At 33.8% G+C, this 25000-nt stretch overlaps 1 protein-coding gene across 4 annotated transcripts in view; it reads left to right on the plus strand.

The window, feature by feature from the left end:
* The window catches only part of LOC145293214 (rab11 family-interacting protein 1-like), a 228063-nt gene that overhangs the window by 73173 nt on the left and 129890 nt on the right, over positions 1-25000 (plus strand). The window lies entirely within an intron of this gene.

Below are 25000 nucleotides of genomic sequence, written 5' to 3' on the forward strand. Positions count from 1 at the left end.
TGTACCGCTCTAAGTTTAAAGCTAATTTATCAAAAAAATTATGAATAAAAGCATTTTCGATTCTATGTCCTGCTTGTATTATTGGTATTGTATTTCAATTTGCACTATACATTAGTTTGATCTTTCAATACCTTTTGGTTTCTGAGTAGCACTGTAAACTCAGATCCCAAGGTTAAAGATACCGATTTAAACTGATCCTGCAGTCAATATTTTGGGAAAAAACTCTTCTTGGGGGTTTAAATAGTGACCTCCCCTCTTCTGGAAATAGGGTAGGATTATGAATATCTCCAATAGCAAATAATCCTTATACACTGTAAAATTTACCTTATGCACGAAAACCAAAGAGGGAGGTATATAGAAATATTTGGAATCAAGTCTGCTTTTGTTGTTATTTCAGATTATTTGAAAACCGTAAGTTTTAGTCTCCCCTCCATCAAGGCCAGAGGTTTTGGGGAAATATCAGATATTTTGTAATTCATATGCAAAACTAGGAAAACAAATAACTATGATTGAAACATTTTATGGCTGTAAAAAAGTGCCAGAAATAGGCTCTGGATGATAGATGATACCCTTAATCTGTGACCTTAAGGGCAAATGTCACATAGCCCACTACACAATTCAGGTTGTTAACCTTTCCAACAAGCCTTCATTTGTTAAATTCTGATGAATAATCACTGAGATTTGGAACTTATAAAATTGACAAAAAAGTGGTATATCTATCTATTTATCTATATATATACTCCTATAATTTTTTTTTGTGTACTCAAATTAAAAGCCCTTTCTTTCTATTTATTTAAAAAGAAAATACTTTATATATTGCATTCATCTGCAAAAGATCTAGCTAATTTGCATATTCTTTTAAACATTAATTTTAATTAATTCCCTATTAGTTTTTTCTGTTTTCTTATGGGATGATCATCGTTAGTTAACTATTACATGTAATTATATCCATGCAGATATTCTACATGATTTATACTTATGTAATATTTGCATAAAAAGGTTATAGTAAACACAAACCTCTTTCTATATATATTTATGTATGCATATATATATTTGTTTAAAAAATTTTGCCTACCAAACACCTCTGTCAGTTTTTGGTCTACAAACATGAAACTTAATATACGGGGTATTCAAACCCATGTGAAACTTTATATTTGGGTTTTAGCCGGGGAAAATCGGTGTGAAAATTTTTAAAATGGAATTTGCCAGTTGAAGGTCGAACGACAGCATTACGAATATGCATGTGTAACATAATAGCTATTGATTCCTGTTTTAATTTTTAGCCTTGCAGCAAACATGTCTTCATAGTTCAGGCATTAACGTCAAAGGAAAAAGTAAATTGTAAGTTAACGTTTTGGTTTCGATTCTCAGTGGTGACGCAAGAGTCATTTTTTTTTTTTTAAATCATTACTATATATTGGATCCAATATAATTATAAATACGAAATCTGCATTGATCAAAATATATGTAAACCTATTTTATGACCAGCAATGTTGGGCAGCCTGCTAGTATATATATGCCGGTAGCCAAATTGAATATTGAAATGCTCATATCTTTGGTTTTATGGGACTAAATAACATGAAAATTTACAGGCTTTTAGAAGATTATAATATTATTCTATGGTTAAAATTTTATGACAATTGGTAAAAAAAAAGAACCTATATTTTCAAACCAATAAAATATGCCCAAATTTGCATACATTTGTATATAGGGTCCTGCAGGTCAACTTCAGTTTTGCTGCTTCGGTTGTATCTCTCCTGTGGCTTTGCCACGCCATTAATATATATATATATATCGTACCATTGATATATATATATATATATCAATGGTACAGCACAATCACGTTGACACACCGGTTCTCGCCAGATCACCTGTTAAGCAATGTTGAGCCTGGCCAGTACCAGATGGGTGACCATTTGGGAAGGCTAGGCGCTGTATGTACCTTCTAGGAAGGTTGAGCATGGGGCCAGCACCCTCACCCTGTAAAAAAGAACTCCTCGCTACAAAAACATCTACAAAAAAGTTGTAGATGGCCTATGCCCCTATAGGGGCTCAAGGGCTTTGGGTATATCTCAATGGAACAATTAGGTGCTAATATATATATATATATATATATATAATGCTCCTTATCTTGGCTTGAGCATATTAAGCGATGCTCTTTGTGTAAACAAATTGAGCTTAGGTATTTGGACAGCAGCCATATAGTGCAACGGTTAGAATCTCCGACTCTCGTTTGGGCGGTCAGGTTTCAATCCTGGCTTGAGGTAATTGCTTGTCTAGCCGCACTGATGAGCTGTGAAATAGTGAAGCAGTACTGTATGTGGATGACATATATATATATATATATATATTAGCACCCAATTGTCTCATTGATATATTGTTTCTATCTAAATTAGTGGCTCCTAACTATGATCAATCAAATGTACATTTTTTGCTTTTGTTTTAAAACTGTAGAAATGCAAAAAATAAAATTTGTTTATTTAACAAATACTTGGTTTATTTTTGCATATTAAAATTTGTAAATTTTAATTTGAGGGGGAAACTTCCCAGTAAAAACAAGAAAAACTAACAAATAATGTTGAAGGACTTTCATAAACTGGTGCCAAAATCCCAAAAGAAACCTTACATAGACAATTATACCAGCTAGTACTTTATTAGAGTGCTAAAATCCAACTTGCCTGTAGCAGCATGAGCTGACCTAGAGCAATTCTATGGACATTGATGATTAAAGTTTTGTAAGATAAAATAAAAAACAGTCTTCCAAGTTTTATAATCAACATTGTTAAATTGTGTTTTTTTATGAGTATTTTAATTATGATTAATTACGATAATACTGTCATGTGGCCTCATTTCATTCCATTGTGGCTACAGTTCTGGAAGTGTCTACTCGCACTGGGTAATTTAAAGACACGAAATACATTGTGTTTTTTTTTGTTTTTTTTTTTTTTTACAAAAAAGTAAGATCTTGTGTTTTTCATTTCATCAGCTGATCTTTGCATTTCAATTCAGTAGAGATTCTTACTTTAATAAAACTTGAAGAAGAATGTACATAAACTCCTTTAGAGCGAATGTTAATTTTATATGCATTGTACATATGTTTGGACAGTAAGCAAGGTATACAAATGGTAAAAGTGCAAAATAGTTAGTATTCTATAACTCGTACCCCCAACAAAGCAAAAAAAAAAAAAGAAGCATAATGTATATCAAACTCAACTGAATGAAATTTTCTACCTAACTAATCAGGTTTTAATGCTTATGACACTTTTTATATCATGCATTTTCTCTGTAAAGTCTGTCTTCTCATCAATGGACTTTCAATGGCGATCATAACTTACCTACATTTCAAAGTCGATTGATGAGAACACATACTTTATAGACAAAAAGTGAAAAAAATAATTTTTTGGGGCCGCTTTATTCAATCAGGAGAATAGATATTTTTTTTATTCATCCTAAACAAAGCAAATTTCTGCTGAGACATACTGGGCTACTGTGATTAAGGGTCAGATTTATAGGGAGCATCCTCAATAGGGAGTTGGGCAGCAAGACATTTATTCACAATGCATTTAAATTTCTACATGTTCGTATAGTCAAGGAAACTGGGGAGCAGGGCGAGAATTCCAAACACAAGTAGTCAGAGCAAAGAAGCTATTAGACTAGAAACTTTTTCCGGCATCTGGGGATCTCTACAATGCAGGGGTAAGAATTTGTTGCCTACCCAGTTAATCTGGGAGATTTATATTGAGAGGGGTACAAATGTAGTAAGTTTGACGAAACACTCGTAAAACAAGCATAGGAATGCAACATGCAGTGATGGGACAGTGGCTGGAGCTTAGTAGACAGTGCAAGATCTATTAGATTAGAGACTCTTTTTGGCGCCTTGTCCAAGTGGTTGGTTGACCAGCCCAGTTGTGGCGACAATACTCCATACATGGACAAATAGTGGCTATATCGGGGATATAGATAACTGGTAGGTGTGAGAAGTTTTCTTTTTTTTCTCTCCCTTTGTGTTCTAGTAGCAGAGACATCATTGAAAAAGTAGCAGCTTAACTATCTATATACTTACCAGTTTTTTTTTTTTTTTTTTTTTTTTTTTTTAGTTTACAAAATATAAAATTTAGTTTGATTTTTCTAAACTAAACTGATTCAGTTGTGGACCCGGTCTGTCTATTTCTCAGTTTAACACTGCGGAGTATACTTGTCCTGTTTTATAGAGATCAAGAACATGCCAAAAAAATTTACTGAATATTAAACAACATTTGTTACTTGATCACTGGCTGCTTGAACTTAAACATCCTGCACCTCCTCACTGGCATTGCTCCTTCAGATGCGGTACGGGGAAGTTATCAGCCAAAAATTATCTGTGATGAACACCATCTTCTTCATGGACTTGAATCAATAGTCTATCGACTGAAGTCAAGAAGCTTCCTGGGCCGTGTCAAACCCCTTGCGCTATCTTAGGAAGAGAACAATTGTGAGTCAGACAGCCCCACCATCCAACTGATGTTTTGAAACAGGTTTTGAACTTTGTCAAGGCAGAATAGGATGCTCCGAGCAGCTCCCACCCAGATGTGGCAACAGTACTCCATTTTAAGGCATATCTGGCTCTTGTACAGAAGTTTTGACCCAAAAGTTTGTCAAAACAGGGGGCCTCTTTTAGATGTAGAACAGTTGAAGTAGCAAGTTTAGTTTACAGGGAAACACAGAAAAGAAAACATGGGAGAAAGTGATAAAAGGATGGACTTGAGAGAAAGAAGGATAAATAAAAGACCTTTACAGAGATAGGTTAGTTTTGGAAGTTAATTTCTGAAAGCCATTCAACAAATGCTAGAATGTAAGACAAATGTTAAACAGAATGATATGCTGTAAAAAAAATTAGTGTTGAGACGATTAATCGGAATCGGAAAAATCAACAAATTTGGGGGTATCGGAATAAAAAAAAGTTGGTGTATATTTTCCGATGCCAAAACGATTCCTTTAATTGTCTTTTTTATTTAATTTTGTTGAAAGCAAAATCTTCCATTGCTGGTAATAATGCTAAAATAATAAATATTTATTGATTTTAAAATGCCAGTAAAGCTAAACTCTATAGATCATCCTCCACAAGTAATTCTATGTTTAGGAAAATATCTGCACGTTTTTTTTGTTTTTTTTTACGGAAATCGGGAAAAATAACTCTATAGTTAAATATTTTGAGATTTATAAACAATCGGAATCGGGAATTTAGTACAGAATCGGTAATTGTATCGGAATCGGAAAATATTGGATTCGTTTTATCACTAAAGTAAATGAACAACCAAAGCAAAAGAAACAATAACTCTTAGTGACTCAGTGTCTAATGGACGTTTGGATTTTTTAAATATATATATATATTTTTTTTTTTTTAACCTAGTAAACATTATTTTTATTTATTTATTTTTTTTTTCTGGGAATATATGTAATTTTTTTTCTGTGTGTCATGTTTATCTGTTAAAAAAATAACGTCTAAATGTGTCTCTCTGCTCGTTCACCTGCAGTTTGTGAGGAGCAGGGCTAGCCATAAATTATAAAAACAATGATGCAATCCACTCCTCACTATTTCAGTCTTCGTCATATAAAGATAAATTTATGTGATCTGTCAAATTTTCAAACAAAAAAAAAAAAATAAGTAAAAGAAAAAAAACTGTATTTTCGTAAAAAAAATAATAACTAAAATAATGATAAATAAATATATAAAGTTATATAATTTTGTATGTGTGTATGTATGAGTGTTAATAAGATAAGGGATGGTAGGAAGAAATCGGTTTTGCTTGACAATGAGTTGCTAATCCATGACATGTATTTTATATATATATATATATATATATATATATATATATATATATATATAAAGCTGAATGTGTGTGTGTGTCCGGTCACGAATAGGCTCCTATATGGTTGACTATTTTAAAAAACTGATTACATATAATGATAGAAGATGTATCGAGACACAGGAATGGGTATGTTTGATCTGGCAGAACGGTAGTTCATTAAAATTGTGGGGTGATCCACAAAGTATGGAAATAAAAAATAAAAAAAATAAAAAACGTTTACAAGTGTTTTTGATATAAATGTACATAAGAATACTTTTATAAGTATGTTTTAACTTAAATAGGGATGGTATAATAAAATTGTGGGGTCTGCGTTCGCGCTTGGCCTCCAGAGAATGGAAATAGGCACAAACTTTAATAAAGACTTTTCATATCTATCTGTAAGTATACTTTGATAACTATGTTTCTGTTTGAAGAAATATGGTATAATAAAATTATTGGGTGTTCATTCGCACCTGACCTCCATAGAATGGAAATATGTCACAAAGTTTAACAAGGTTTTTTAGTATAGGTCCACAGAATATTGTGATAATTGTTTCAGTGTGAACAAGTATGGTATAATAAATTATGGGGTTTATCTATTTTATTTTTACTTTCATCATATTTTGCTTTGGTTTTGATACCCCCAAATTCAACCCAAATTTACAACCCTTCCTTTTCATAACCTATCATACTTTCATAAATCAGAGTCCATTTTCTGTAGACTGTTTTTGAACCCAGTCACCGACGGGTACTTTTTCTAGTATGTATATATATTTTGCCAGGAATTCAGTGACGAATCTGTTTCTACTGCATGTCAATGACGGGTATTTTTCTTTGAGTCTCATGCAGCTTCACTATCTGCAGCAGAGAAAGAAAACTTTTAGGTTGTGAATGCATAAGTTCAGTCATCATAACAATGCAGTTTGCAATCCCCTTTAATCCATTCGGACACAATAAAAAAAAAATAGGAGGCATTACTATAGGAACGTTCCTCGTATATTAACCTCTTACTTCTAGTCAAGTTTTATATAATCATCACTTAATGTCAATGCAAAATATTTTCAGGAGTTTTTGAAAATTATCACTTTCATCTATATATTTCAGGGTTTTCCTTTTTTTCTTTTTTCTGGATTAGTTGTACAACAAAAACTCTAGTATAACCGACCTTACTATTTAATCCAAAAGTGCAATGCAAATATATTAATTCAGACCGTTTCCAAGGGTATTAGTTAGTTTAATTCAGCAACCGCGCAGAACTCTATACATTTTGGGTTAATATCCATTTTACATTCTGGCATGCGTTGGACAATTTTTAGAAATTGATTTTTAAACTATTCTATCTCTGGCTGGATCCGTATTTATCTCTCTTTCACTTTTCCATCTGACCCTGTTACCTCAACTGCTCTACCTCTACTAGACCAAGAACTCTAATCCATTCTTTCGGCGTGGTCATACAAAGGAAATCTCTTCCTGTAACGTTTTTTTTTTTTTTTTTTTTTTTTTTTTTTTTTTTTTACATGGGGGTCACCACTTATCAAGGCCCGAAGGCCACTCAGGGATAAGGGTTATTACGTGTACAGTAATCAGTGAGATAGTATTGTAGTAATCATTAGTATTGGGGGTTTTGATAGTGTCTTACTTAAGGAGGCGGTTTGTCAGGAGTTTGTTTGTTATGTTGGACTTGAAGACGTCCAAGTTGTAGTCAGGTGGGAAACAGGCAAGCAGCAGAGAGTTCCACTGGCGTGCAGTTCTAAGAAAGAAGCTTTGCTCATGGAATCTACGTTTGGATTTAGGCACAGATAAAGAGTTGTTCAAAAATAGGAGGCTTAACTTTTGGAACTACCCTTATATATATATATATATATATATATACTAGAAAAAGTAGCCGTCGTTGTTCTCTCTAACAGATGCAGATGTTGTATGTAGAGACAATCGCAAAGGAAATGAGAACTTTGACACAAACTTTCCAGATGCAAGAAATTTTCTTTGTTTACCTTACCACGCTAGTCGCTGACAAGTATTTAAAACCGATATGTTGTCTCTTTCTGACTGCCATGTCAGCCAGCTTTTTTTTTAAAATTCTATTTTTCACCCCAAACAAGGTACAATGCCACTTTGATGTAGGCGGTTCCTATCAGGGACATAAGTTGCAGGGATACTATGTAGGGAGATGAGCAGCAAAATGTCTGTTCACATTACACTTGAACTTCTGCATGTCAGTACAGTTGGGAAAGCAGGAGCCTGGAAGGGAGTTCCAATGTCTAGCAGTTCTGGGGAAGAAACTACTAAAAATCTAGGATCTCTGTGTAGGGGTGGGATTTTTCTGCTTGTCGGGTTTGTCAGGGCAGAGGTTGCACCTAGATGACAGTTCAGGACCTATCAGGTTGGCGACTCTCTTTTGAACCTTGTCCAGGAGTAAGAGACTACTAGCAGATGCACCAGCCCAAATATGACAACAATACTCCATACATGGGCAAATGATGCCAATTGTAGAGGTACAGGATACTTTCAAGCATAAGTAACTTTCTAGCATGGTAGAGAGAGCCCATCTTCTTCCCAGCAGCCCTGACAATTCTCTCAATGTATCTGTTCCAACTCATGTTTCCCGTGAACATTAAGCCGAGGAGTAAGTAAAGAAGTACTTTCAGGTAGTGTATGTTTAGCCATAGCTATTGTTGGTTGAGAAGGTTTCTTGTAATTATTGAAGGAAACAAGCTTAGTCTTGGCAGCATTGAATGTGACCATCCATTTTTGTCCCCATTCCACCACGGATTGGAGGTCATCCTCTAGAGTTTCTGCCATTTCCTTAGATATATGTTCATTTGTTTTTCCCTAATGCCTGTTATAAAGAGTGGTGTCATCAGCAAATATACCCATTTCAGAGACAATTTTATTAAGGTCATTTATGAACATTAGGATTAAAAAAGGTCCAAGGATAGACCTCTGAAGTACACCTGCATTTATATCATATTGTTTATATGTACGACCGTCGAAGACAACCTGGATTCTTCTCTTATTTAAGAAAGATTTAATTATGTTAAGTATTCGGTCAGTGATACTGTATGATGTGATTTTTCTGAGGAGACCATCATGCTGGTACCACAGAAGCAGTTTTTCTGCAGTCAGGAAAGCAAGATTCGTTAAGGCAAGTTTGGAGAGGACTACTGTCATTACACGATACCAGACACTGCTGGCTGTCAATACACGGTACCAGACATGGCTGGATCTCAATCGAAGGGATGAGGAAGAGCCCTTGCATGCTTACTGAGCATAACTTCTCATGCAACTTTCTTTCAATTTTCTTTTTTCTCCTCATATCTCCTCTGATCTTAATGCCTATATACACACACATTTGAGCCCGCTGACGCGACTTCTGGCAGAATGTCTGTTGCACATGTTTCAATTGCTGCAAGTATAGGTTTCAAATGACCATTTAGCACATAGGTAGCAGTTCATAATGAACTACTTGATGAACTATCTACCAGACAAAGCATAATCTTGTGTAGGTGATTAGGTGGTCTTGTGGTATTAGAGATAGCATCCTGAGGAAACCAGCAATGTCGGGAATGCTTGAACGTCGATGATGTAAAGATAGAAGCTTGGTTTTAGATGCATTAAAAGTAACCAGCCACTTTTTCCCCCATTGTACCGCGTGCTGAAGATTAGAGGAGAGAGAATCAGAGAGAACTTGGTCATTTACGGCATTTGATGTGCTGCCAGAAATGGTAGTGTCGTCAGCAAAAATGTCTGCATTTTCCAGATATGGTACTCATTTACAACTGGTTGTTTTCAGCCTCAAAAGAATAATCTGTGGAAAGATATTTGACTCCAATGAAAAAGTGATATTGGAATCAAATTTGAATCAGTGTACTTATGTGTATTTTATTAATAATTTGATTATTTATGGGGACAACTTAACAGAAACTTGTTTACATTGGATTTGAAGGCTACCATGCTGTATTGAACTATGAAACAGGCCAGCAGAACAGTGTTCCAAAGGCGGACAGTTCTCAGAAGGAAGCTTTGTTCATGGAATCTGCGTTTAGATTTGGGTACAGATAGAGAGTGGGGAAATAATGTATAGTTGTTCTTGCTAGTGAAGTGTTTTTTGTGAAAGTTTGGCAAAAGGAGCCATAGATAGTAGTTCAGTTGAGCACTTGCCATGAAAATAGCGAGAGACAGACTTGCGGCATCTTTTTGTGGGAAAGAGGTTGCAGGGAAGAGAAAAGGGCATCACCTAAGTTTCAAAGTTTTGAACTCTATCAAGACAGGATAGGGCACGCCAAGCAGCTCCTGCAAAGATGTAGCAATAGTACTTCATTCTATGCTTTTATACAGATAAAGGATTGTATCGATAGTGAGATAATAGAGTGATCCAACCATTTTTCCAGCTATCTTGGCAACAGATTTGATGTATGTGTCCCATTTCAGATCAGGAATGAAAGTCAGTCCCAGATTCTTGTCAAGATATACTTTCCTCAAAATGAGATCCATTCATTTAAATCGGAGTGTGAAGGGGGACCAGAGCGATTCTGATGAAAGGAGAGAAGCTTGGTTTGAGATGCATTAAATTAACAAACCACTTTTTTACCCCCCTGCATTTCACCACGTTCTCAAGATGAGAAGAGAGGGAATCAGAAAGATCTTGGTCATTGCTGGCCTTTGAAGTGTTGCCATAGATTATGGTGTCGTCTGCATAAATGTCTACGAATGATCTAAGAATGTGATTTCGGAGATTATTGATGATGATCAGGAAGAGGGTTGGGCCTAGAATGGAATCCTGAGGGACACCAGAATTAATACAATGAGTTTCGATTTAGTTATTTTGGATATCGTATAAGTGTCCCGTAGTAGGCAACATCTCATATCAGCCTTATGAATTGTTTTGAAAAAAATAATTGATTTTAATTGTTTTAATTTAATTGCGACTTATAAATATTCATACATGCATGATGCGTCATAAAATGTGATAATTTCTACAGGGCGAAAAAATAAAATTGTCGCCCTAAAAAAACAACACTACAGCTTTATTTTAAAACTTTTATTGAAAAAAAACAAAACAATTCAGTTAACTTGATTATTTAGTAGATAGGTAACTTGATTATGTAGTTCAGCTGATATCTATTCAATATAGCGACCTTCAGCCTCAATCACCACCTCGATATGGGTCTAGAACTGGGAGCATGCCTTTTCCACAAGTGCCGGTAGGAACTCGGCGATCAGACTGGATTTGGTGTTGTGGGAGGTCATCTTGGTGATGTTCTTGATGTATAAACAAACGGGTTCAGGTCAAGAGAGGAGGGTGGGGCCAGTGAGATGAGGGTACAAAGTTTTAGCACTCCTAAAGCCAAGCCTGGGTCTCTTTGGACTTGGTGGCCAGCGCTGAGTCCTGTTGCCATGCTCAGGGTCTGCTAGCGGCCAAGTGATTGCACCAGATGATCACCACACTCTTCAGCACATCAAGGTACACTTTGGTGTTAACTTTGCTCACAGCTCGGTATTTGCATATAGCCGCAGTACACGCTCTGTTATATTCTTAAGCACTTTTTTTCATTTGATTTTATTTTGGAAGACTGTGTCTGCTTGTACTAATATCTGAGTCTCTGACGAGCAGCCAGATAGACTAAAGAAAATACTTTTCATTATGGGTTGCAAAATGCACATGAATGGCTATATCCTCAAAGGAAAAGAATTTCTTAATTTTTTTTTTCTTGAATTATGTGTGTGTGTATATATATATATATATATATATATGTATATATATATATGTATATATATATGTATATATATATGTATATATATATATGTATATATATATGTATATATATATATATATATATATATGTATATATATATATGTATATATATATATGTATATATATATATATATATATATATGTATATATATATATGTATATATATATATGTATGTATATATATGTATGTATATATATATATGTATATATATATATATGTATATATATATATATATATATATATGTCATCTGAAGGGTCGAGCTTCAAAACGATATCAATCTCATGAAAATCCGTCGCCTCTGTCCTAAGTTTTAGGCAGACATATAAACATGCATACATACATACATACATACATACATACATACATACATACATTTAAACAGACAGGTGAGATTTATATTATAGATGATTTTTAAAAATAAAAAGACTTTGGTGCCATCAGCTGGAATTGAAACTTAAACATTCAGTACTTCAGTCATAGTCGTTATGTAGCGCTTTAGCCTTGATCGTTACCATCTGAGCTATCACCAAATGGATAAAAAAAAGGCTAAAAAGTAAGCGACTTCAAGCTAAAAATGTATTTGCTCTTGCCAAGATCAACTGTTTTTTGGGTTTTTTTTTTCAGTTTTGACCTCTTAGCTATTTTTTTAGGCTAAAAACCAAATCAAATGTTCCCGAGATCTCAATATCCTATGTATCAAGTTTTAAATCTATAGATCAAATATTCAAAGGAGTTTGGTAGAGACTTTTGCACAGACAAGGTCACTTATATACACACACACACATGTCTTTGTGCTAGAACGTTTTCATTCTAAATTCTAGGCAATTATGCACAATGTAGAAACTATGCATAAAACGAATTAAGTGTACTAGTTAAATGAAAGTAATCATCTAATAAAAAAACATGTAAAATGATTAATTAATGAACGCTCATTTTTAAAAGGAAAATGCAAATTAGTCAATCGTTACGAAGTCGCTCGCATTTCCTTGACTCAGTATATTGAAAAGTTTGTTTTAATTATTTTTTAATAGAAAAAGTAGGCGTTTAATATCAATGTCAGACAAGAAAAAGAATAACTTTATAAATGTGTGTGTAATATATATATATATATATATATATATATGAGAGAGAGAGAAATATGTGTATTGTTATCTAATGAATTGAAGGGGATTTTTTTTAGCTATGTTGACATAATTTGGCATCGAAGAATTCTCACACAATCACAATGATTTTTTGCTAAAATTTTTCAGATTCTTTTATTTCCTTTGCTGGGAACTGATTTTGAAATCCAATTTTTTTTTTTTTTTTTTTTTTTCACGTCACTTCCAAAAGTAAACTGCCAGCTGTAAATGAAAAAATATATATTTCTCTTTGTTGGTCGGTTTGGCTGTTCCACTTTTTCTTGGAAAATACGGGGCCGATTTGGCTTAAAGTTTGCATGGACCTTTATTATAAGGTGCAACGAACTAAGTATTATGGTATCCATTTGCTGCACAGTTAGGGTAATGCAAATTAGTATTTAATGGGAAAGTCAGCAAAAATTTAATTATAATTAACCGTCAATTTGGCATAAAGCACTTATTCTAAGTAACAAGCTATAATTTTTTCCCATTTTTAATAGGCTAAAAAGTCTAATTGAACGATATTAATTCTGATATACTATCAGAAAGAGAATATTTTGTGAGTAGTTCTATTATATAAAAGCCGTGTGTGTGTGTGTGTGTGTGTGAGAGAGAGTTCCTTCCTCATAGACTCAGCCATTGCGGAATCTATCTTTTGCAAATTTCACACAAATCTAATTTATATGCCTGGCAGTGTTCTTAGATATGTTTTGTACAGAAATTCGTCAGATAAGTATCAAAAATCGAAAAAATCTGATCTTAAAAATAGTTTTTCTTTTTTTCTTTTTTATCTATAAGAGAAGTAAGACTTTGTTTACGATCGTCAAGCCCAAATATCAGCTGACATGGTATTGTAAACAAACACAGACGGATTTTGATGAACGACATTATCATTATTATTTTTGTGTTTTAGTTTTTGCGAATTAGTCTACTAGGCAAATTATATATAAATAATCAATAGAGGATTGATTCTATAATCAGACAAATGCAATCTGCATAAATTGAAATATCATGGTTAAGCGTATTGTATAACTGGACAACAATAGTATATTGCAAATGAATATATATTTCACTATTGTCTTCAAAAAAGGGGTAATCTTTGGTAGGATGGTATCCCCCCTCAATTTCTCTCTCTAAATACGGATTAAATAGTATTACTGCCAGTGGTGACGTCCCTTATTTTTCATAATGGAGTATTCTTATCGTTTTCTTTCTTTCTTTTTTTTATTACCTTCGTCTATTGATAAACAGAGACAGTAACGGAAGCAAAAGTAAGAAACAAAACAACAAAATCTCACCCCTTCACTGTTGTGGTCCATAAATGCTAGAAAGCTTTCTACCCTAATAGTTTTTTCCCCTCAAACACCTAGACTTTGGAATTCCCTACCTGCTTCCCTGACTGTACTGATATGCAGAAGTTTAAATGTAATGTAAAATAACATATTAAACTTTCCTAAGCAGAGTACCAAATAGTAGACCCTTACGTACAAGTGGCGATATGCCTTGTTAGGAGTGAACATTAGTTAAAAAAAAAAAACTTTTTCAAAAAAAAAAAGGTAATCCCTGGGAGGATGGTAGTATGACCACAGAACATATAGCCCCCCCCCCTCTTGAATTAAGTTTTGTGAATTGTAGTAGATTAATTTGAAATGGTGTAGAAAACTGAATCGAGCATTGAAAGATTATAGTTCCGGCTTCAAACAGATGCCAAATCTCCATTAATAATAGACTTGCCTGGCGTTGCCCGAGCGTTTGGAGGTGTGTGTTGAGGAGAAAAAAAAAAAGAAAGAAAAACAATGGTAGTAGGTAGGCAGGCTTGAACCCATACCACGAAGAAGGAAAAGAATGTGCAAAAAAAAAAAGTGACGTCTTTGCTGTTGCGCCCATCGCCAAACTGGTAGTGGTGAAGGTTTAAATTAAGGCTAGTCAATCGAAAAGAGAGGATGATTTTCTAAAATATCGACGAAAAAAGTGACTCCCTCCCTGTAAAAAAGTGCCCAGTGCAGGGTGAAAGAATTAATGGTTTTCGATATTTGTCACCTGAAGGGTTGAGCTTCAAAACGATACTGATCTTGTGAAAATGTGTGGCCTCTGTTGAAAGTTTTAGGCATACATACATACATACATACAGACAGGTGAGATTTATATTATGAAAGATATACATACTGATACACGTATATACATATATGTATATGCATATATACACAATGCGACACAATGGAGTGTGTAAATGTCTCCACTGGACCATCTGTAAGAAGTTGACGTTCGAATGTAGCATCAATCCTGGAAACATATACCGGAAAGAACAGTTGGAAATAAGTTATGCACCATCTACTATGACTATGTAATCCCTACAGCTTCGTATCTTGAAAACGAAGCTATTAAATGTGACAAAGATATGAGACAAGAAGAAGAGAAAGAAGCAACCTTAGTGGAAGATAGTGTCCCCCAATGATGCTGGGTCAAACAGAGTTGAAAGGGAAAAGATAATGAAATATCAAGGCCTTATGTACGACATAAAAAGAAACTAGAATGTTGGGAAGATCTCCATCATTCCAATAATTATAGGAGCAGCCGGACTTGTGAAAAAGAATTTCAAAAACAATCTGGCAAAAATACCCGGTGAACCAAGTGCAAGAGCGGTTCAAACAGTTGCACTTAAAGTGACAGTTAGAAATTTAAAAAGTTTTCTTGGTTTGAACGTATAAGATAGCAGGTGAATGTCTGGCATCTGGTAGGATGCCCCATCCCTAGCCAGAACAAAATATGAAAGTTAAAATTCTAATAACTTTTTTTTTTTTTAATTTCTTATGATATATATGTCATAACAAACATGACATAATCGGGTATTGTACCAAACATTGTTCAAGGAGAAATTATAAACTAGTTGCATTGTACGAACCGGATGTCGTTAATGTTGCATGAATTTCCTGTAAATGTCCGATATGGTTGGGCCACCAATGACGACGATAATAAATAAATAAAAACTGGTTTCTGAGCGTTTTTAACAGCGCTCCTCGCCATATTCCAGCGGCAAAGTCAGGTGTCGGTCGAGTCCGAGCGGATATTTACGAAAAATCCGGTTAGTAATATGCACAATTACCGATTTCCGGTTCTTACAATGCCGTACCACTCTTTTTAGTATAACAAATATTCTCATGAGCGGCCACTTCATTCAAATAATAACATTTCGAGCCCAGTCTTTTTTTTTTTTTTTTTTTTTTTTTTTTTTAACAAGGGACATTTAATTTGGTGTAAAATTGCTTCTTTTTTGTGTGAAGACAATGCAAATTAAGGAAAAATATATGGCCCAGCTGACAAGTTCTTGAAATTAACTTGGCGCTTTGTAATAAGAGAGAGCTTAAAAGGCAAGAAAATAAAGTGAGGGTATTCCCCCCCCCCCCCCCCCCGTAAAAAGTTTTTCGTTGTGTCCAAATTGATCTGTGGGACAAATGATTTGGGAGTGGAAATGGTAATTAAGGTTAAGAAAGTGCAAAAAGAATTATGAATGGAGAGAGAGGGAGAGACAGAGACATGGGGGGAGTGCAGAATATGTGGGGTGGGGTGGGGGGGTTGTTGGATGTCAAAGGGGAGGTGGAGATGCATGTGGGGAATTGTAACAAAATGTAAATATGAGAAAAGGTTAAATAAAGGATAATATAAGGTGTGTTGGGGGGCCTTTAAGATGAAAACAATCTGGAATCAAAAGATGGGGAGGTGGGGGAGGAAACTGAAAGAAAAAGAAAATATATTCAACTATGATAAAGAGTGAATCATGGTATTGAGAGAGACTTTATATACACACACACACACACTCTCTCTCTCTCTCTCTCTCTCTATATATATATATATATATATATATATATATATATATATATATATATATATATATATATACTAGCTGTACCCGGCCACGCGTTGATGTGGCTCAGTTTGTTAAAATGGAACACATGTGAAAGTAGAGAAAAGTTTGATTCTTTTTTTTCAAGAGAATGTACAAATTATTTTTTTTTTTTTAACAGATGTTAAGAAAATAAACAGAAAAATACTTCCATCATTAATTATGCAAAAAAATAAATAAAATGTTGATTTAGTGTTTCAATATGCTTATAAATTATGATAAAACTTGCTGAGTATGCACTGTTTTACGGTTGTTGTAAAAATGGAACGGAAACTTAAATTTCGCTTCATTTTAATCTTTCTTAATTTTTTAATTGTGCCCCCCCAAACGAATATAATCAAAACAGTAACATTCAACAATTGTACCTTATGTATATAAAACACAAAATATTTATTTAAAAAAAAAATAAAAAATAAAAAAGTTAATAACGAAAGGGAAATAATTCCATTTTTAAACGAAAAAGTCAGTTTACCTAACTTACTGTATTAATGCTATTTTTTTAAGCAAGAAAAAAAAAAAAGGTAAATATCCAGATACGCTACTACAGAACACCGACCACTCTAATTTGTTTTTGTATAGGTAATTGAGGTCGCTGACAACGAATCTGATAGTCAAACTTGGGGCAAATTTACCGTTTGCATGGTATTTACCCCTGAACCCACGAACTTCTTTCCACCATTTTGCAGCTTCCGTTTATGCTATGCGCATGCACGCTGTAGCATAAACGATGGCTTCACCAAGCAAACTACGTTGGGGGGAGGGGATTTTTTTTTTCCAGGACATAGAATTTTCTAATTTTCAAAAATACATTATAGCGCTTTTTGGGTGGAAAATTTAAAATTAGCTGAAAAAGAAATAAAATAAGAAGAGGAAAGCACACCAAGTTGGAGTAGGGGGGGGGGTAATTTATCTGTTTTTTTTTTTTACCTGGAACATCGAATTTTCAAATTTTCCATAAATAACGCACCGACATTTACCAATTAGAACACCATTTAATATTTTCCGAAGATTTTACTTTGTACATTGGGGACAGGGGCGGATGTGATGTTGGGGTGCGCGCGCGCCCCAACATCACATTCCCCCCCCCCCCCTCCAAACGAATTAGAGTGGTCGGTGGGGTTTGTATTACTGTACACATAGATTCGAAAAAGTTGTCAAAAAACAAATATATAACAAATAAATGTTATCAAAGGCAAGATAAGTTACTTTTCTACCTAACTGGATATATTTTTCGTGTTTTTATTCAATGTAACATGTTTATTCAGCTCGAAAACCATACAGTGTTTACCGATGTATTGGAACATTCAAGATGGAGTCTGATTCTCTCTTTAACACAGTAAGTTTGGGAAAAGATGTTATAAATAAAAACCCAGATAAAATACTGTTAAAAACTCGCTCAATACATGTTACTGTGACATAGGTTGACATATATTCGGCGGGTTTTTAATAGTATTTTGTATAGTTTTTTTATTTATAACACCTTTTTCCAAACTTACGGTGTTAAAGAGGGTGTGAGACGCCATCTTTAATTTTCGAATACATCGGTAAACACTATGTTTTTCGAGCTGAATAAATATGTTACATTGAATAAAAACACGAAAAATATATCCAGTTTGGCAGAAAAGTAACTTATCTTGCTTTTGATAACATTTATTTGTTATATATTTGTTTTTTGACAACTTTTTCAAATCTATGTGTACAGTAATACAAACCCGTATTTTGTATAGTTTTTTATTAATAACACCTTTTTCCAAACTTACGGTGTTAAAGAGGGTGTGAGACGCCATCTTGAATTTTCAAATACATCGGTAAACACTGTATGTTTTTCGAGCTGAATAAATATGTTACATTGAATAAAAACACGAAAAATATATCCAGTTTGGCAGAAAAGTAACTTATCTTGCCTTTGATAACATTTATTTGTTATATATTTGTTCCCCCCCCCCCAAAAAAAAAACAAATTAGAGTGGTCGGTGTTCTGTAGTAGCGTATCTGGATATTTACCAAAAAAAATATATTTAGGTTTGGCTATAAATTCCTAAACTTATTTCACCCTAAATAATTTAGGTGACTGAAATAGGAATCTAATTGAATCTTTAATTTCCTGAATAGTATCCGATAATTCATTTTTCTTCGAGTTATATCGAATACATTAATATGGACTTTAGGGGCTTTTTTCGTAATGTTACTGTAAAAATTATTTTTTATTGTTACAAATTACGATGCTTTAAAAAAAGCAAAAATAAATTCTTGCGTTTTTTATTTACTACTGAAAACCATAACTTTAGTAAAGGTATTTTTTGTTTAAACAAAATAAAATATTTTCACTAAGAGTTAAGTAAAAATAATTAGTTCATTATATTCTGCGATCATTATTTGAAAATACTGCAATTTTCATTAAAATTCGTTAATTTCCTGATTTTTGGTGAATTTTTAAGTAAAGGGAGGAGTCAAAATGTGTATACACTTTGAGCGTCGTCATTCATTTTGAGACCACGTGTGGTGTGGTTAATTTAAATATCCAGCTTGGCAGAAAAGTAACTTATCTTGCCTTTGATAACATTTATTTGTTATATATTTGTTTTTTGACAACTTTTTCGAATCTATGTGTACAGTAATACAAACCCAAACTTCGGAGGTTGGAATCCCCCCCCCCCCACCTAAAATGTACTTGGAAAAATCGATTTTATAGTTAGATTTAAGAATGGTTAGTCGAAAAAAAGGTGAAAAACAAAACAAATAATCAATAAATAATTGTTACCAAAGGCAATAAATGCTACTTTTTTTTACTTACATTGAATATTTTCAAGCGCTAATGCGGGTGTGTGGGTGCCAAATACCTCCAGATTTTCTAGAATTTCCCGCTAGATTGTAACCAAAATCTCCAGATATAGCAGGAAAACCGCTAAATTGTAACACTGGTCACGTGACAGGAAGCGGTAATAAATAATTGTCCCTAAATAAAAAAAATGGCCTCTCGGTAAAAAGAAATCCACCTTTTTATCATAGAAAAATTAAGTATAATGTTATAATTAAAAAGAAATATATAAAAACACACATGGATATAGTAAACATATTATACCAAAACGTGGAAGCCATCCGTCCAATGGTTTTTTAGACAATTCATTCCGAACGAACCAACATTTACATTTTTATATATATATATATATATATATATATATATATATATATATATATATATATATATATATATAAATAAAAAAGAACGCATAGCAGTTTAATTTGCTTACCCTTACCAGTAAAAGCAATATACGACATAGCTGTTGGGAGACAGAGGTAGTTAGCTATCTCTCCCTTTAGAGTGAAGACACTTGGACTGGATACAAATATAGTATGGAGTGGACCAGGTCGTATTTTATTCGTCTCCTCGCCAGATTAGACACAAGTCAGTGTTGTGGAGATTCACCCATGCACAAAAGATGAACTCTTCCTAACTAGAAATAGACACCAAGAGTTGGCTGTTAACTTCGCTTAACGTTAGTCGAGGTTCCAACCTCGGCCATGTCGACGGCCTTTTTGCTGTCAGACTGATGCAGAATGTTTTATGTAGCCCTACGAGGTACACCCTCCCAGGTCTTGCCTTCTAGCTTTAGGAAAGAGCAAGTTTGTGGCTTGTTATCTGAGACGCTCTAACCAGGGAATGCTGACTGGGCTACTCAGTCTTACTTTTGCAGGGCCAGAATGCTCATCCTTTTGAGGCACCGGTCCATTTTCCCACCTTCCGACCTTGCGTCACATCCTCTCACAGTGGCAGAGTGGTAAATAATGGTCTGTTTAACTTTGTAGTATACCATCTTGGTGGAATGTACTACGATGGTAGCCCATTATATATTCTGTGTTCGTTATAATATACTTTACCTTTCTAACCCGTATCCGTGTCTCTACTTTACCTTAGTGACTCTTTCGGAGCCACAACAACTTGGCGACGAGAGATTCGAATTCACAAAAGGGATATCCACAATAGATATGGATTGGTGCACTTTGGTCTTAAAAAATGCCCGAGCATCCCCGTCGCCATTTCAGTCTTTCTATTTCTTATAAAGTATGTTTTCTCTATCATTCTAAACACTTTCTTACGCCTTACAAATTTGCTATGATACCATGTATGGAGTATTGTTGTCATTTGAGCTGGTGAATCTCTGTACCATTTGATGGTTCAAGTTTTTAAGTAAAGAACTTTGCAAAGCATAATGTGTGCATGTACTGAAACTCTGAATTTGTTTGTCACCATCTCAAATTTTAACATCATGGCGTCATTTCTAGTAACACTATCGCTTGGACAGAGCCCCTGTGTATCACCGGTGTAACTAGTTCCGGAAGATTTAACTGCTAAGCCTACTAAATTGCTATAATACCTACGGGTCCTGATTATATTAGCAATACATCCACTAATAAATATCAGGGCTGATGTATATGTGTATGTTTGACTGAATAAGAGGTGACGCAATAACCATGCGAAAATGACAAATAAGAATTGTTTAGTTTAAAGATATTTCCGCACGCAAAAAGGAGAAATGTTAATTCGCTTTGATGTGTGTGTTTGGCTGAATAATAGAATTGAACGCAGCAACTAAACGTGAATGAGAAGTGAGAGTTGTTTTGGTTAAGGATATTTCAAACCAAAAGGGGAAATGTTAACTTGCTTTGAGATTTCGATTGAAAGAATTATTTTTACATTATTTATTAAAGAGTTATCTGTGCAAAAGGGGAAATGTCATTTCAATTGATTATTCAATTGATGACAAAAGAAAATTGTCAACTCAAAGAGAGTTCAACGTTTGATTCACGGTTACGAAATTAATGTTTGACCTTGGAAAGCCAGTCGGGTTTGTATTGACGATTGACCAATCCGCTTCTGCAGATTGGTCAATCATCGTGTACGATCGAAGTGCTTTCACCACTAGAACTTTTTCGTAACCAACATCTATTAGTAAACTTTTCAAATTTGATGACTAAGGGCAGAACACTATGGTTTAATCTTGATTCTAGCTGATGGCACCCAAGTCATATGTTTTTTCTTTTTGAAATCACTACTATATATTGGGTACAATATAATAAGCAATGGAGTATTGCCTCCATAATAATAAATACAAAATCTGCATACATTAAAATTATAATTTAAGCGTATTTTACAACCAAGCAACACTGGGCAGCCTTCAAATATATATATATATATATTAGTAATGGGACGATTCCAATATTTTTGCCGATTCCGATTCTTTATAAATCTCTAAATATTTTACTATAAAGTTATTTTCCCCGTTTACCGTTAAAAAAAAAATATTACGAACGTAAAAACATGTGGGAGTGGAGGATCTATATATTTTAGTTTAAAATCGATATGTATTTATTTTATCATTACTACCAGTAGTGGAAGATTTTGTTCTAAACAAAATCACATAGAAAAGACAATTAAAAGAATCGTTTTTGTCATTGGAAAATAGGTACAAATTTTTCCCATATCGATTCCAATACTCCTAAAATTTTCGATTTTTCTTTCCTGATTCCAATTAGTCGTCCCAACACACACACACACACACACACACACACACACACACACACACACACACACACACACACACACACGTGACATTCAAAACAAAATTTAATAAAAATTAAATAATAAATTCATATTAATAAAATTAATATGAATTTAAAAGAAAATGTAAAAAAAAACTTTTAAATAATGAATTTTTCATTGTTCTAAACACTAAACACGTTAATGAGGTGAGACAAATAAATGTAACATTATTTATTTTAATTCCAAGAATTCAAAATCAACAATAATTAGGTGTACGATCGTTTCTAAGACGATTTAATAATTCTTTTATTTTCTTATTTTTACTTTTTAAATCCAAGATGTCTCTTTTTCAACATTACTTACAAAAGATCACAAATAAAAGTCAATTTGAAGTTGATTTGAAGGCTCAATCATTGATCTGATTTTAATACCTGTAATATTTGAGTGTTGAATGTTATAATTTAAAGCCTCCTATTTTTTTTTTTTTTTTTTTTAATTCAAAAAGTTGAAAAGCTACAAAGGCGGGAGTGATACCATTAAAACTAGTGACCTTTTGTGCTGCAAAATTTTTTTTGCATAGTCACCATCTTTCTCAATGCGCTTTTGCCAGAAATTCAATGAAGCACCTCTGCTTCTAATGCACGTTCATGAAAGGGGTTGCTTTCTTAGTCTCACACCATCAATATCTGCAGCAGAGAGGTGAAACTTTCAGGTTATGAATGCACAAGTTCAGTCATCATAACAATGCAATTTGCAGTCCTCTCTAATCCATTCAGGAAGAATAAAAAAGAATAGGAGGCATTATTTTTTAAACACCTCTCGTATTTTATTAAAGTTTTGAATTATAAAGCCCATTTATGAAAATAAAGTTGAACCCTATTTAGAGAATTAAGAAAATGCGGTTAACTTTAGTGCAAAATGCAATGTTCAGACTATCATTGAATACTCTGACTGTTTATGCCTGCTGACTTTGCATTTATCAGCACTTAGTTTCTCTCAATTCTTGTGTTAACTATCGGTTGTCTTGAGGTAGAATGCTAGCCTACAAAGTCGAGGGTAATTTTGTAATTGGGTTCGAATCTCCTAGCTAGCAGTAATTAACACTTCCTACACTGATGATTGCGTAATCATCAAACACTAGTATCTGTAGGTATAAAAATAATTGTTAATATTTCCCTCTTCTCCCACCACCACAGACACTATTATTTGAAGAGAAATAACGTCACTTCCGGAAGATGGCTGTGTAGTTTTTTTCCAAATTTATACATAAATACATTAAAAAAAAAAAAAATAATGTTTGTTTTAAAAAATATAGTTATGTCATCCACTAGCAGCTGTTTTGCTGTATCACTATTATTTGAACAGAAATAACGTCACTTCCGGAAGATGGCTGTGTAGTTTTTTTTCCAAATTTATACATAAATACATTAAAAAAAAAAAATGTTTGTTTTAAAAAATATAGTTATGTCATCCACAAGCAGCTGTTTTGCTGTATCACTGTTCTTTTAATGTGGCTAGACATGGCGAGTGTTTTCTTGCTGAGATTCTGATCGGCACTGTCACAAAGGCCTGTTCAAGTTCATGCAAAACATGTCTTATCTTCATCTTTTTGTCTTACTCTTGGGCATGAATCTTGATTCACCTGCTAAAGGTTTTTACTTTTTTTTTCTGATAACATAAACGGATGGGATTTATATTTGCAGCTTCATACAGAAAATAATCTTTGTGCTAATCTAGATTTTTACGAGAATTTTTTTCTGTAAGATATTATCATTAATATCTCTGTTAGCAGAAATGGATATCGCAAAGTAGAGTTAGCAAAAACTTGGTGTATCACTATTATAAAAAGCGATGGAGGGGGGAGGTCATGCAATGAAGCCAACAAACGAAAATAAAAAAAGGTAACAAAAAAAAAAATCAAATCTATATAAATAAAACTGATGTTTATATGTGTCTGTAAATATTTAACCGATAAACTCTTAAACTTCTAGTCACATAACACTGAAATTAACAGGAAACGTAATCATACACCAAGGATCGTTTACAATTGAAATATTTGTTTGGATTGGACGGATGAATAACGTGTACAGAAATATGTCGGCAAGTTGAAAGACAAAATGTTAATTTCAACTTACCAACATATTCCTTCTATTACGTTTGCACATGCGCAAATTCAGTTATAGCTTGAAATGGTTTAATTTTAAATCTTATCTGTTGAAAGCTCAAATTGTAGGGACTGTGGCTGAAGTGCTAAATGTTTTGATTTCGATTCTAGCTGATGGCACCTAATTCATTTTTTTTTTTTAATTTTTAAAATCTGTACAATATGATATTCAATAGAGAATTGGCTCTGTAATAATAAATACGAAATCTTCATGAATTAAAATATACTTAGTTGTATTTTATGATTGAAGTCTGGGTGGTATCGTTTAGGAGATCAACCCTTCGGACAACAAATATTGAAAAATTGGCTAAAAGCATTAATTCCGTCACCCTCAACTGGGCAGGTCGGTTTTTTTTGCCGATATTTTCAAAAGTCATCCCCTCTTTTCGATTGACTAGCCTTAATTTAAACCTTTGTCACTTCCGGTTTGACGATGGATGCAACGGCAAAGACGTCACATTTTTTTTTTTTTTTTTCACGTTCTTTTCCTCCTTTGCAGTACGGGTTCGAGCCTGTCTGCCTACTACCACTTTTTTTTTTTTCTTTTGCTCAGCACACACCTCCAAACACCCGGGCAACGCCGGGCACCCAGGCTAGTTATATGATAAATAAATGTTACCTTAGCCAATAAAAGTTACTGTTCTACCTACCAGACTCGTTCTTTTTGAGTTTTTAAGTAAACACAC

This window comes from Euprymna scolopes, chromosome 14 (genome assembly GCF_053919585.1).
Source record: "Euprymna scolopes isolate OS-2025 chromosome 14, ASM5391958v1, whole genome shotgun sequence".
Lineage (NCBI taxonomy): Eukaryota > Metazoa > Mollusca > Cephalopoda > Sepiida > Sepiolidae > Euprymna > Euprymna scolopes.